This window comes from Haematobia irritans, chromosome 1, assembly GCF_050003625.1.
Source record: "Haematobia irritans isolate KBUSLIRL chromosome 1, ASM5000362v1, whole genome shotgun sequence".
Lineage (NCBI taxonomy): Eukaryota > Metazoa > Arthropoda > Insecta > Diptera > Muscidae > Haematobia > Haematobia irritans.
In genome coordinates, this window is record NC_134397.1 from 59,302,590 (window position 1) to 59,315,020 (window position 12,431).

At 30.4% G+C, this 12,431-nt stretch overlaps 1 protein-coding gene across 3 annotated transcripts in view; it reads left to right on the plus strand.

The window, feature by feature from the left end:
- The first annotated feature begins 699 nt into the window (after positions 1 to 699).
- The window catches only part of Lgr3 (Leucine-rich repeat-containing G protein-coupled receptor 3), a 145,605-nt gene continuing 133,873 nt past the window's right edge, over positions 700 to 12,431 (plus strand). For 2 of the 3 annotated variants that reach the window (XM_075290516.1, XM_075290517.1), the window contains exon 1: positions 700 to 1,180. The gene's annotated coding sequence lies outside the window, so the exon portion shown is untranslated. The remainder of the gene's footprint in view (positions 1,181 to 12,431) is intronic. The other variant, XM_075290518.1, reaches the window with a different exon arrangement.

Below are 12,431 nucleotides of genomic sequence, written 5' to 3' on the forward strand. Positions count from 1 at the left end.
CTTTTCTATAAACCTTACGGAGCCCGAGACTTTTCCAACGAATGCAAAACCATGGGAATCGTCCGTTCTGGAGTTAAAGCGTCAGGAAGGAAAACCCAACGATTTAAATGAAAATTTCCATACCTAATCTTTCTCATTGTAGTTTGTCTACTAGAGCGTATAATGTTACATTAACATTTACGAGTAATGTTGAAATCCGCTGTTATTCATAGATTGCAGACACAAGCTATACATTCAACACTTATACGCCATAGTGTCTGTGATGTTGTAACAAACACACAAACGTCTGTACATTACAATGCTAACACAACAGCCACAATCAAATTGTAATGATCCTTTAACCGCATAGGAAACAAGAGAGTATGTTAAAAGTGTCAAAGCATGTGCTTCACTCGTATTTACACACAATACCGAATATGTTTGAAGAAGTGTGTGTGTGCATACTTTAACCAGTTTGTTATTATTTTGTCATGTACAATAGGTATGTACGAATGAGTATGATAAAAGATGCTGCTTCTTTTCGTACTGCTGCTGCAGCATTTGCTGGTTTATTTGTATGTTCGTAAGCTTTGTGTAAGCGTATGTAGGAGTACGTGTACGTTTGTTACCGCTCATTTGTTTTTGTTTCAATTTTTATATCTGCTTCATTTTGGAGACACACTAAATAATCAAACAAGTAGGAGAAGCGACAGCAACGACAACAGCCCCACCATCAACAGTTTGGCAAATGTAACGAAATATTCATTCAGTTGCAAACGGAACGTTATGAATAAAGGATGCCGAATCGGATAACATAACGGGTGGAAATCTAAAATAAATGAAATTCGCACGATAGTAAATGAACCGAAACACATACATACGAAGGCAAATTTAGTAACGTCGGTTTAAATTTGAAATTTATGAGGAAGCAAAAAAAAAAAAACGAAACAAAACAACAAATAAAACTAAAAGAATTCCCAAATCATTAAAATAAATCCCTCGTTTGGAATAAAAAAAAAAAAAAAAACAAAAAACAATATAGTGAAGAAATAGATAATATTCTATGTGTCCAGTGTATAAGTGTGTTGTAAATCGTGAATGCATGGTGTGATATTGGATATAATTCAAATAGAGAGGATACGGAAGTTGTCCAAGAACGTGAGGGCAATTTCAGCAAGTAGCCGTTGTGGCTGAGTTTATTGTAAATTCTTTGATTTTTATATCATTTTGACTATAATCTTATACAACACATGCGGCAATTTAAATATTTACATTCACATCAAGGCAAATAAAAATTTTATTTCATTATTCGAAATTGAAAGTTTATTTGTTTTTACAACTTTTTTCTTTTGGGGTTTATTATACGCCTGCATTTAGTCATCACGTTTATTTGGAAATTTATTTTTTCATTTAATTTATTGTCTTATTCTGAAACCACTCAAACCAGTAAATGCTCTAATGCGGCCTTAACACGTATTTGTTTGAGGTTTTTAATCATTGTTTAGTTAATATTGATGATACACTTCAAACACTTATCGTTATTTATGTTTCTATCATGTTTAGAATTTTTTTCTTTAGAAGAGTGTGTTAAATGATAAAACCAAAATGAATTCCCAATGATAGTTCGATAATAAAATCAAAGACTAAAAAATGTGGTTCTGGAAAGAGCTTGGTGAAATTTTTAATTAATCCACTGTATGGTCCACTATATTTTACCTTGCACCACACTCACGGTTGCCACAGTTAATAGAATTCTACCAAAAATGGTAGATCTATAGAAATAAAATTTTGACAAAATTTTCTATAGAATTAAAATTTTGACAAAATTTTCTATAGAAATAAAATTTTGACAACATTTTCTATAGAATTAAAATTTTGACAAAAGTATCTATAGAAAAAAACTTTGACAAAATCTCCTATAGAAAACAAACAAATTTTCTATAGAAAATTTTCTATAGAAATAAAATTTTGACAACATTTTCTATAGAAATAAAATTTTGACAAAATTTTCTATAGAAATAAAATTTTGACAAAATTTTCTATAGAAATAAAATTTTGACAAAATTTTCTATAGAAATAAATTTTTGATAAAATTTTCTATAGAAATATAATTTTGACAAAATTTTATATAGAAATAAAATTTTGACAAAATTTTCTATAGAAATAAAATTTTGACAAAATTTTCTATAGAAATAAAATTTTGACAAAATTTTCTATAGAAATAAAATGTTGACAAAATTTTCTATAGAAATGAAATTTTTGGAAAATTTTTTTATAGAAATACAATTTTGACAAAATTTTCTGTAGAAATAAAATTGTGACAAAATTTTCTATAGAAATTATATTTTGACAAAATTTTCTGTAGACATAAAATTGTGACAAAATTTTCTATAGAAATAAAATTTTGACAAAATTTTCTATAGAAATGAAATGTTGGTAAAATTTTCTATATAAAAACATTATGACAAAATTTTCTATAAAAATACAATGTAGACAAAATTTTCTATAGAAATAAAATTTTAACAAAATTTTCTTTAGAGATAAAATTTTGACAAAATTTTCTATAAAAATAAAATTTTGGCCAAATTTTCTATAGAAATAAAATTTTGGCAAAATGTTTTATAGAAATTAAATGTTGACAAAATTTTTTATAGAAATAAAAGTTTGACAAAATTTTCTATAGAAATTAAATTTTGATAAAATTTCTATAGAAATTAAATTTTGACAAAATTTCCTGTAAAAATAAAATTTTGACAAAATTTTCTGTAGAAATAAAATTTTGACAAAATTTCTATGGAAATGATAATTTGACCAAATTTTCTATAAAACTAAAATTTTGCAAATTTGTTTGGTAGTTTTTTGGTAGATTATTTTGGTCTCGGGTGGCAATCGTGATCACACTACACATCAGTGTGTATAGGAAAGCTGACACAAAGTGATGCCAATTAAAATAAGATTTTTTGTTAAAATAATACATTATTAGAAAAAATATCACCAAGATATTTCCATTTAAGATTTTGATTGAAACTGAAAACGTAATTAATTAACTAACACAAATAAATTTTTGATAAAACACAAAAAAAAAAAAATAAAATTGGTTAAGAAGATGATTGAAAATGTTTACAGTTTTGGTTAAAATATTAATTATTCCAGTTAAAAATTTCATTGGATAAAATAATATTTCCAAATAAAAATATTTGAACATTTTAATACTTATTGCCGGTATTTCTCGAATCTTTCAAAAATGTTTGAAAAATTGAACTTTGAAAAATCGAATATTGCAAATGTTAACCTTCCGAGACTATATCTACATCGGAACTGGTTTGGCACGCTTAATGAATATGTGTGGGACCTATAAATTATACAATTAATTTTAGAATTATGTAGAGGCTGACAGATGGTTGAACGGACGGACATCATTAAATCGAATTAAAGATTGATCCTCTAAAATGTAATGATTTGTAGTTATTTTATGAAACAAGCAAAAAGTGTAAATATTAAAAGAGTTATATTTAATTGACCTATTGCTGAGATATTTCTAAAAATCGTATTTTATATTTGAAGGGAAACTACATCAAAATCCTTATCAAGATGAAAGTAAACAAAAAAGAACGAGTACCGATATAAAAATAAGACCGTACAGTAAACAATATTTCCAATTACAAAAATATTTATAATTGAAGATTTTTCACAGGAATAATTATTGTCTAATAAATACTATTATATACAAACATTCATAATACATAAGAAAATGCTGAATCATAGACACTCTCATAAAATTATAAGAAAGTTATATTTACTCAAAAAGTGAAATAATTAATTTAAATTAATTAAAATCAATTAAAACAAGTATAATTTGTATGCCTAATAAAATCTGTGATTAATACTATCATTTTCGTCATTGAAGCAATTTCAATTAAATAATTAATTGGATAAATTAATTTTGTGTTTGCATCACGGAGTGGATTGTGGATTCAAATAAAAAATTGTCTGATTTAACTATAATTCATGAAAATTATTTGGGGACAGTTACATTTTCTTCAATGTGAGAATATTTTCTTGATTTTAAATATATTTACTTTAATGCCATATGACCTCAACATAAGAAAAAAAGTTTTTTAATAATATCGAATTTCTCACAAAGTAAGTCATATTTTTTTGGCTCACTCAATTGTGATACCACATGTACACAGAAAAAAATTTCACGAAATTTTTTCCAATTAATGTCTTAATTGAGTTTCAAAAAATATTCAATTAAAAATTTTATTGATTCAACAAATTTTTTAATTGAAACAAAAATCAATCACGAACATTAATAGTATCAATTAATTTTTTAATTGAATCAATTAAATTTTTAATTGACTTTCAATTAATTGTTTAATTGATACTATCATTTCTGTGATTGAAGACATTTCAATTAAAAATTAATTGGATCAATTAATTTCGTGATTGAACTCAAAAAACTATTTTTTTGTGTGTAGTGAACTTCTTTCTTATCAATGATTGCTACCCGATTCAATGCTTAGTTCAGTGACAAGAGACCTCATTGTTATAGCCAAGATCACATTACGGTGCGTGCAACCACTTAGAAAAGCTTTGAAAAGTAATTTCACCACACACACACACAAAATTTCTGATTCAATCATAAATGTCTTTAATCACAGAAATGATGGTATCGATTATAAAATTAATTGATCCAATTAATGTTTAATTGATACTATTAATTTTTTGGATTGATTTTTATTTAATTTAAAAAATTTATTGAATTGAAGATCTTTAAAAACTCAATTAAGACTTTAATTGGAAAAATTTCCGTGAAATTTCTTCCTGTGCAGCATTACCGAGAGAGGCGATAAGTTATGGAGGAGGCGATAAGTTATGGAGGGTTCACAAAAATTTTTTTTCATATTCAATCACAAAATTAATTGATCCAATTAATTTTTTAATTGAAATGTCTTCAATCAATAAAATGATCGTATCAATCACAGTTTTAATTGAGCACCGAAAAAAATACTTGATTAAAAAATTAATTGTTTTCACTAGCAAATTTCAATTAGTTTTTTAATTGATTCAATTAAATTTTTAACTGATGTTGATTGCAAAATTCAATTAATGTTTTAATTAAAAACGAAACTATTTGTAATCGCTATACTATATTTCAATCACTTGCTATAACAATTTTTAATCCCTTGTAGTTTGATTCAAAAAATTATAATTTCAAAAACAAATTTAATTAAGAATTTAAAAAATATATCCATAATCTTTATACCCACCACCATAGAATGGTGATGGGGGTATAATAAGTTTGTCATTCCGTGTGTAACACATCGAAATATCGATTTCCGATATATATATATATATATATATATATATATATATATATATATATATATATATATATATATATATATATATATATATATATATATATATATATATATATATATATATATATATATATATATATATATATATATATATATATATATATATATATATATATATAAAGTATATATATTCTTGATCAGTGAGAAATTCTACGACGATATAAGCATGTCCGTCTGTCTGTCTGTCTGTTGTAATCACGCTACAGCCTTCAATAATGGCCCTATTGTCCTGAAATTTGGCACAGATTCGTTGTTTGTTTGCAGGTTCAAGTTCGAAGATGGGCTATATCGGTCGAAGTTTTGATATAGTCCCCATATAAACCGATTTGCCGATTTGGGGTCTTGGGCTTAGGTTAAAGTGGCAGCCCGATTAAATTTCAGGCTCACTTAGACTATTCAGTCCATTGTGATAGGTCTTGGGCTTATAAAAACCGTAGTTTTTATCCAATTTGCCTGAAATTGAAAATCTAGATGTACTTGAGGACCATAAAAATGTGTGCCGAAAATGGTGTCCATCGGTCCATGTTTTGGTATAGCCTCCATATAGACCGATCTCCCGATTTTGCTTCTTGGGCGTCTAGAAACTGTATTTTCTATCCGATTTGCCTGAAATTGAATATCTAGAGGTATTTTGGGACATAAAGAGGTGTGTCGAAAATGGTCCGTATCGGTCCATGGTTTGGTATAGCCCCCATATAGACCGATCTCCCGATTTTGCTTCTTGGGCGTCTAAAAACTGTATTTTCTATCCGATTTGCCTGAAATTGAAAATCTAGAGGTATTTTAGGACCATAAAGAGGTGTGTCGCAAATGGCCCTTATCGGTCCATGTTTTGGTATAGTCGCCATATAGACCGATCTCCCGATTTTTATTCTTGGGCTTCTATAAACTGTATTTATTACCCGATTTCCCTGAAATTTGGGACCCCAAATATGTGTACCGAAATTGAGGTGTATCGGTCCATTTTTTGGTATAACCCCCATATAGACCGATCTCTCGATTTTACTTCTTGGGCGTCTAGAGACTAGGTTTAGGTTAGGTGGCATCCCGATATATTAGGCTCACTTAGACTATTCAGTCCATTGTGATACCACATTGGTGAACTTCTCTCTTATCACTGAGTGCTGCCCGATTCCATGTTAAGCTCAATGACAAGGGACCTCCTTTTTATAGCCGAGTCCGAACGGCGTTCCACATTGCAGTGAAACCACTTAAAGAAGCTTTGAAACCCTCAGAAATGTCACCAGCATTACTGAGGTGGGATAATCCACCGCTGAAAAACTAGAGACTATATTTTCTATCCGATTTGCTTGAAATTGAAAATCTAGAGGTACTTTAAGATCACAAATAGGTGTGTCGCAAATGGTGCCTATTGGTCCATATTTTGGTATAGCCCCCATATAGACCGATCTCCCGGCTTTATTTCTTGGGCTTCTAGAATCCGTAGTTTTTATCCAATTTGCCGGAAATTAGAAATATAGACGTATCTTAAGACCATAAAGAGGTGTGTCGAAAATGGTCGGTATCGGTCCATGTTTTGGAATAGCCCCTATATAGACTGATCTCCCGATTTTGCTTCATGGGCTTCTAGAATTCGTAGTTTTCACCCAATTCTTCTGAAAGTGGAATTCTAGAGGTATTTGAGGAACATTAAGAGGTGATGAGTATTGGTCCATGTTTTGGTATAGCTCCCATATAGACCTAACTCCCGAAGTTATTTCTAGGACTTATGGAATCCGGCTGACCACAAATAGGTCAGCCGACCCATGTTTTAAAGGGTGGTTAAAATTTCAAGGGCCGATGTTGATTTTGAATAAAACACAAACTATTTATGAAATTATTGTAATTTTATTTTATTATGATATATTGGTATTACTCAATTATGTGTGGAACAAAATATCGGCCAAATGGGCGCCGCGACCTCGGTGGCACACCTTCATCCGATGGTCCAAATGTTCGATGACGCTGAGGCATAATGGAGGTTCTATGCCGTTAATGTGGCGAATTCTCTCATCCTTTAGCTCTTGAATTGTTGCTGGCTTATCGACGTACACCTTTTCTTTCAAATAACCCCAAAGAAAAAAGTCCAACGGTGTCAAATCACATGATCTTGGCGGCCAATTGACATCGCCATTACGTGAGATAACACGGCCATTGAATTTGTTGCGCAAAAGAGCCACTGTTTCGTTAGCTGTGTGGCAAGTGGCACCGTCCTGCTGAAACCACATATCGTCCACATCCATATCTTCCAATTCGGGCCATAAAAAATTCGTTATCATCTCACGACAGCGAACACCATTCACAGTAACTGCCTGACCAGCCTCATTTTGGAAAAAATACGGCCCGATGATGCCGCCAGCCCATAAACCGCACCACACAGTCACTTTTTGTGGGTGCATTGGTTTTTCGACAATCACTCTTGGATTCTCATTCGCCCAAATGCGGCAATTCTGTTTATTGAGTAATTTCACTGAGGTGAAAATGTGCCTCATCACTGAAGATGATTTTCTTCGAAAATTGATCATCCACTGTTGCCATTTCTTGGAACCATTCTGCCCATTCACGACGCCCATGGTTCAAATTGAATAAGTCTGAAATAGAGAAATGTCAAATAAAATTCGGAAAAAACTTGGCGTTTAGGTGTGGTTCACAATCAATATCGGCCCTTACAATTTAACCACCCCTTAGTATAGCCTCCACATAGACCGATCTCCAGATTTAACACCTTGTGCTTCTAGAAATCGTAGTTTTTATCCGATTTGCACAAAAATGTAAATAAACTGGAATTTTAGACCCTCAAAAATATGTATCGCATTTGTTTTTACCGGTCCATTTGGCAAGGCATCGATATAGACCGATTTAAATTCTTGAGGGTACACCCAAAGAAAAAATATTTTCCTCCGGAATGAAATTTTAGACAAACGAAATTTCCCTTTCGTATAAAGTATTTTCGTTTAGAGCAAACTGATCCGAATTTTTTATAAGCGATTCAACGATTGTCTCTAAATCAAAAGAAAACTTTGTTTGTCTAAAATTTCGTTCCTCAGAAAGGTTAAGTTAGGTTAAAATGGCAGCCCGATTAAATTTCAGGCTCACTTAGACTATTCAGTCCATTGTGATACCACATTAACTAAAAGTACCTATTACATATGGGCACTTCTAGTCTTAAACCACTGAACCTTCTCTATTATTTACTTTTGTTGAACCAACCAGATTGCTCCAAAAACATTAACAAACTGCTTAAGTTAACGTTTTCCAGGTCCGCCAGTAATCTAAAGCTATATGCTCCTAAAATTCGCTTACGCTTTACACAAAAAGCAGGACACTCACACAAGAGGTGTTTAATTGATTCCTTTTCCTCCACATCATGACAGCTTATACAATAGTCATTATACTTCGCACCTATAGTTTTTGCAAATTCGCCTATTAGGCAGCGACCCGTTATAGAAGATATCAGGAGTGCTATCTGACGCCTTGAGAATACTAGCATATCTAGTGTGCGGTTTAAGTTTAAATGGGGCCATATTTGCTTGGTGTCGTTACAACTCTTGCAATTCTCCCATCGAACATTTGCCATCATGACAGCCTTCTCACGCAGTAAGAGCTTGCAGGTAGCCAGAGGCATACCAACAGATTCTAGTTCCCTTGGAATATGTAAGGTAGTTCCTAGCCTTGCTAGCTCATCTGCTTCGCAGTTCCCCGGTATGTTCCTATGGCCAGGCACCCATATTAGGTGAATGTTGTGCTGCTCAGCCATCTCATTGAGAGATTTGCGGCAGTCGATGGCCGTTTTCGAGGTGAGGAACACAGAGTCCAAGGATTTTATTGCAGGTTGACTGTCTGAGTATATATTAATGCCAATATTGCTTGGAGCATTATTTCTCAGCCAATTCACTTCTCTTCTTATTGCTAATATTTCTCTTATTGCTAACATTTCAGCCTGAAAAACACTGAAGTTCCAGATCTTTAGAATATACTCCGAAACCCACTTGTCCATCCAATTTTTTAGCAATTATACATGCTCGATTTATATCGTTACCGGTATTATGCAAAAGTTTGAAACCCGGAGTGCTTAATTCACAGATCTTGTTCTTATATATGTATGGTTCTTGAATAAGAACTATATCTATGTCTCCTTTCATCAGGAAAAATTTTAAGGCAGCACAAGCGGCCTTACAATGGTGAAGATTTATCTGGAGGAACCATAGAACCATCCTAATTTTCAACCACCGTCACATCAGCCGCTTCAATTGAGTCATCAAGGGCTTCCTCTTCACAGATCTCGGTGACTCTAGCAACAATCCGCGGTTCAGCTTTGGTGAAGTTTGGGCCTATAGAAACTTCCCGCATACGATTTTCGCCAATGTCTGCAGTTTTTATGTCTCCTTCGGTTTCGCTAGGAGATTTTTTCACTGCTGACTCTACCGGAGGCTTGTCCGTTTCGGAATCCTTTGGCTGATCGCTTTTGTATACCTTCATATGGATATCATGAAAGCCATAACTTACACGTCCTTGGGTCTGGGCTAGATGTGGCAGCGACTCTATGTTTAATATAAACACCGCAGAAAAGAAAACACTTCTTTCAGGGTATAGTAGGCGCACTGATCATGAAAATTGCTTGAAACTGAATGTAAAATTTCCAGATTTTACTCATCGTATTCATTGAAATAATGGCGGACAAAATCTACAGATTTAAGATTTCAAATCAAAGCGTTATTTCATCATATACACAATATGTTTATGATTTCTTTAAAACTCAAACAAAATTGGTTCTCATAAATCCAGAATCTGATCTAGTCTTCATAGGGAAGCGTATTGGTTGAACAGATTGGCTTGGGAGAAGATATGTCATCAAACCCCCTAAAATGCTATTTATTATCAAGTAACCCGCTACGAAGAAGAGTTTTCAAAGTAAACTATTCTATTTGATTCATGGTGGTGGGTATTTAAGATTCGGCCCGCCCGAACTTACTGCTGTATATACTTGTTTAACTGTGTTTTTACTCCGAATTTGATTAAAAAGTTAATTGAAAATTTAAAAAATTTTAATCATTGAATTAATGTTTCTAGTTTGATTACAAGATTAATAGAATCAATTAATTTTTTAATTGAAAACATTTTCAACTTTTTACTTGGGAATATTTTGATGATATTTTTTTTCTGTGTTCACTTTTTTGTGATGTAGATGAGCCGATGATGAAGTAAGTTCTGGATGCTACAAGTGATCATTTCGGCCTTTTGATTTGCAACAACATTTCTAAACTTTCTCAAAGAATTGAAATTTTTGAAAATATTTAAAAATTGATACAAATATTTCTTTAAATTTTATACTCACCATATATGTTGGGACAATAAAATATTATTAATCGCCAAAATTTTAAGATAAAAAAATATCTAATAAATTATCTTTAATTGAACAAATTCGTAATTTAATTTAAAAAAAAAAATAATATTCAAAAAGAATAGATTGTGATAAAAAACAACAATGAATTTGTGAATTATTGTGGTATGGCCTTATTAGCACATGAATATTGTCATTTAAAATATAAAAAGACTTAACTACAATAACATTTCAGAAATTAATATTTTTCCAAAAATTATAGTACGTATGAAGAAAATATTCGTGCGAATATTGAAATAAATTGTATTACACTTTTTGAGATTTCCAAAATATGTTGTGAAATCAATAAAAAAAGTTGTATACAAATACAGTGCACAATTTTACTAAAAAATAAAAAAGTTCATATTTTCCTAAAATGGCAGAACTTTGCTTAAATTGAGTTCATAAGTCTCTCAAATTAGTAAATTTTACTAAAATTGTACCTGTCTCGAACTTCGTACATCGCTAAAGACATTTTAACAATTTTTAAATCTATTTTTTTCTTCCAACATATGAATTTTTCTTAAACAACAGAAAAAAATAATTATTTTTAAAAAATTTTCTTCAATTTGACAAAAAGTATTAACTTATTTGTAACATATTGCAATTAGAAAATTATTTTAGTTAAAATTTTCACTTCACTTTTTTTTTTTGGGTGCATAATTTTTTTTATTCTTTTTTCTTTTCTTTAATACATAATTATTAATACTTTTACCGCGCAGTGGTTCATGTACTATTTTTTGGAATCTTGGAAATATTTTCTTCTACTTCAGTTTGCGTTGAATTTATTTGTACGGTCACAAAATTTTTAAGACATGCTTGGGATAAGGAAAATTGCATTTGCCGGTAGAAAATTTCAAAAAAAAAAAAAAAAATAAAAGTACCCTATTAATTTGGTTGGTTCTTTTTTCGTTTTTATTGATTCATTATTTTTTTTTTAAATAAAGATAGTAATATCGTAGTAAATATCATACTATTCTATCGTACATAAGCATACATTAATTATCAATATATACACACAAAAAAATTTTTTTCTGATTCAATCACCAAATTAATTGATCCAATTAATTTTTTAATTGAAATGTCTTCAATCACGAAAATGATAGTATCAATCACAGTTTTAATTGGGCATAGAAAAAATTCTTGATTAAAAAATTAATTGATTTTTTCAGAAAATTTCAATTAATTTTTTAATTGATTCAATTAAAAATTTAATTGATGTTGATTGCAAAACTCAATTAATGTATTATTTAAAAAATGTAACTATTTTTAATTACTTTCTGAATTGGCTTAGAGTTTTTATTTGGATTAACAAATGATTGTTTGAAATACATTTTTAATTAAAAATTAAAAAAAAATAAGCACTTTTTTTAACCCTTTCACTACCGATGTCCGCTTTGAAAAAAGTGTTTTTCCACTTAGTTTTGATTTATTTCTCAATGTTATTTTAAAGTAATCTAAATAACCTATAAATATTTTCCATATTGGTGAGGTCCAAAATACATTTTTGTAAACTTCTTTAGAAATAAACGAAAAATACGAAAATTTGAGACAATTTTTCTAATGTATGTTTCTAGTAAATGGACATTCATACGAAAACTATAGCTGACACTTTTTCGGGTTCTTTTTTGTATTTTTGTTCACACTTTGAAGGACATTATAGGCCAAATAGCGCTTATTTTCGT